At 36.4% G+C, this 3799-nt stretch overlaps 1 protein-coding gene across 3 annotated transcripts in view; it reads left to right on the top strand.

Annotated features, from left to right (window-relative positions):
• Positions 1-3799, top strand: part of LOC113612776 (neurotrimin) — a 933717-nt gene that overhangs the window by 391882 nt on the left and 538036 nt on the right. The window lies entirely within an intron of this gene.

The following is a 3799-nucleotide window of genomic DNA, read 5'->3' as shown; positions in this document are numbered from 1 at the left end:
ATATACACACACACACATACACACACACACACCCCACACACACACACATATGTCACATCTTCTGTATCCACTCACTCCTTGATGTATACTTAGGAAGTTTTTATAGCTTGGCTATTGTGAATAAGGTTGCAGTGAACATGGGGGTACAGATATCTCTTCAAGACAGTGATTTCATCTCCTTCAGATATAGAACCCAAAGTGAGATTGCTGGGTCATATGGTAGTTCTATTTTTAATTTTTTGAGGAATCTCCATACTGTTCTCCATAGTGGCTGCACCAATTTACATTCCCACCCACAATGCATGAGGCTTCCCTTTTCTCCACACCCTCTGCATCATGTTATCTCTTGTTTTTGAAAACAGCCATTCTAACAGGTGTAAGGTCATATCTCATTGTGGTTTTGATTTGCATTTCCTTGAAGACTAATGATATTAAGTACCTTTTCACATACTTCTTGGCCATTTGTATGTCTTCCTTGGAAAATTATGCAAGTCCTCTGCCTGGTTTTAAATCAAATTTTGTGGGGGTTTTTGGTTTGTTTTTTGTTATTGAGTTGTATGAGTTCCTTGTATATTTTAAATGTTAACCCCTTATCAGATATATCGTTAGGAAATATTTTATCCTATTATGTACATTGTCTTTTTTTTTGTTGTTGATTGTTTCCTTAGCTGTACAGAAGCTTTTTAGTTTGATGTAGTCCTGTTCATTGATTTCTGCTTTTGTTGCTTGTGCTTTGGGTGTCATATCCAAAATTCATTGCCAAGATCAATGTCAAGGACATTTTCCCTACGTTTTCTTCTAGGAATGTTATTGTTTCAGGTCTTACATTTAAGTCCTTAATCCATCTTGAGTTAATTTTTGTGAGTGGTATAATATTGGGGTCTCATTTCATTCTTTAACATGTGGATATTCAGTTTTCCAGTAACATTTATTAAAGAGATTGTCATTTCTCCACTGAGTATTCTTAGTTCCCATGTCAATACTAATTGACTGTATATGCATGAGTTTATTTCTTAGCTCTTGATTCTGTTCCATTGGTCTATTTGTCTATTTTTTATGCTAGTACCATACCGTTTGGATTCCTTTAGCTTTACAGTATAGTTTGAAATCAAGTAGTATGACGCTTGCAGGTTTGTTCTTCTTTCTTAGGATTGCTTTGGATATATGGGGTCTTCTGTGATTCTGTACAAATTTTAGGAAAATTTTTTCTGTTTTCATGAACAGTGACATTGTAATTTTGATAGGTATTGCATTGAATCTATAGATGACTTTGGGTAATATGGACATTTTAACAATATTAACTCAATCCGTGAACACAGGATATCTTTCCATTTATTGTTGTCTTCTTCAATTATTTAAATCAATGTTTTATAGTTTTCTGTGTATAGAAAATTCTCTTTCTTGGTTAAATTTATTTCTAAGTATTTTATTGTTTTTGATCATATTGTAAATAATATCTTTTCCTTTGTTTGTTTTTCAGATAGCTCATTTTTATTGTATGGAAATGCAACTACTTGTTTAATTTATTTTTTAACATCTTTATTGGAGTATAATTGCTTTACATTGTTGGATTAGTTGCTGCTGTATAATAAAATGAATCAGCTATACGTATACATATTTCCCCATATCCCTTCCCTCTTGCATCTTTCCCTCCCACCTTCCTTATCCCACCCCTCTAGGTGGTCACAAAGCACCGAGCTGATCTCCCTGTGCTATGCGGCTGCTTCCCACTAGCTATCTATTTTACGTTTGGTAGTGTATATATGTCAACGCCACTCTCTCATTTCATCTCAGCTTACCCTTCCCGACCCCCAAGGTCCTCAAGTCCATTCTCTATGTCTGCGTCTTTATTCCTGTCCTGCCCCTAAGTTCTTCAGAACCTTTTTCTTTTAGATTCCATATATATGTGATAGTATACAGTATTTGTGTTTCTCTTTCTGACTTACTTCACTCTGTATGACAGACTCTAGGTCCATCCACCTCACTACAAATAACTCTATTTCATTTCTTTTTATGGCTGAGTAATATTCCATTGTATATATGTGCCACATTTTCTTTATCCATTCATCTGTCGATGGACACTTAGGTTGCTTCCATGTCCTGGCTATTGTAAATAGTGCTGCGGTGAACATTGTGGTACACAACTCTTTTTGAATTATGGTTTTCTCAGGGTATATGCCCAGTAGTGGATTGCTGGGTCATACGGTAGTTGTATTTTTAGTTTTTTAAGGAACCTCCATACTGTTCTCCATAGTGGCTGTATCAATTTACATTCCCACCAACAGTGCAAGAGCGTTCCCTTTTCTCCACACCCTCTCCAGCATTTATTGTTTCTAGATTTTTTGATCATGGCCGTTCTGACTTGTGTGAGGTGATACCTCACTGCAATTTTTTTTTTTTTTTTTTTTTTTTTTTTTTTTTTTTTTTTTTTGTGGTTCTTTTTTTTTTCTCTGTTGTGGCCTCTCCCGTTGTGGAGCACAGGCTCCGGACGTGCAGGCTCAGCGGCCATGGCTCACGGGCCTAGCTGCTCCACGGCATGTAGGATCTTCCTGGACCGGGGCACAAACCCGCGTCCCCTGCATCGGCAGGTGGACTCTCAACCACTGCGCCACCAGGGAAGCCCATCACTGTAGTTTTGATTTGCATTTCTCTAATGATTAGTGATGTTGAGCATCCTTTCATGTGTTTGTTGGCAATCTGTATATTTTCTTTGGAGAAATGTCTATTCAGGTCTTCTGCCCATTTTTGGATTGTGTTGTTTGTTTTTTGATATTGAGCTGCTTGTATATTTTGGAGATTAATCCTTTGTCAGTTGTTTTACTTGCAAATATTTTCTCCCATTCTGAAGGTTGTTACTTCTTCTTGTTTGTGGCTTCCTTTGCCATGCAAAAGCTTTTAAGTTTCATTAGGTCCCATTTGTTTATTTTTGTTTTTATTTCTATTTCTCTAGGAGGTGGGTCAAAAAGGATCTTGCTGTGATTTTTGTCATAGAGTGTTCTGCCTATGTTTTCCACTAAGAGTTTCATAGTGTCTGGCCTTACCTTTAGGTCTTTACTCCATTTTGAAGTTATTTTTGTGTATAGTGTTAGAGAGTGTTCGAATTTCATTCTTCTACCTGTGGCTGTCCAGTTTTCCCAGCACCACTTATTGAAAAGGCAGTCTTCTCCATTGTATATTCTTGCCTCCTTTATGAAAGATAAGGTATGTGTGGGTTAATCTCTGGGCTTTCTATCCTATTCCATTGATCTATATTTCTGTTTTTGTGCCAGTACCATACTGTCTTGATTACTGAAACTTTGTAGTATAGTCTGAAGTCAGGGAGCCTGATTCCTCCTGCTCCATTTTTCTTTCTCAAGATTGCTTTGGCTATTCGGTGTCTTTTGTGTTTCTATACAAATTGTGAGATTTTTTTGTTGTAGTTCTGTGAAAAATGCCATTGGTACTTTGATAAGGATTACATTGAATCTGTAGATGGAAATGCAACTAATTTTTGTACGTTGATTTTGTATCCTGAACTTTTACTGAATCTGTTTATTAGGTCTAACAGTTTGTTTTGTTTTATTTTTGTGGAATCTTTAGGATTTTTTATACACAAGATCATATCATCAGCAAACAGGCAATTTTACTACTTCCTTTCTGATTTGGATGCCTTTTGTTTCTTTTTCTTGCTTAATTGCTCTGGCTAGGACTTCTTATATCATGTTGAATAGGAGTGGTGAAAATAGACACCCTTGTCTTTCTTCTGATCTTTGAAGGAGAGCTTCCAACCTTTCACAGTTGCATATGTTGTTGTCTGTGG

The sequence above is a fragment of the Aethalodelphis obliquidens genome, unplaced genomic scaffold (genome assembly GCF_003676395.1).
Source record: "Aethalodelphis obliquidens isolate GAN/ISIS:26980383/991018 unplaced genomic scaffold, ASM367639v1 scaffold82, whole genome shotgun sequence".
In the NCBI taxonomy this organism is placed as follows: domain Eukaryota; kingdom Metazoa; phylum Chordata; class Mammalia; order Artiodactyla; family Delphinidae; genus Aethalodelphis; species Aethalodelphis obliquidens.
This window is presented reverse-complemented; position numbering and strand designations above follow the sequence as displayed.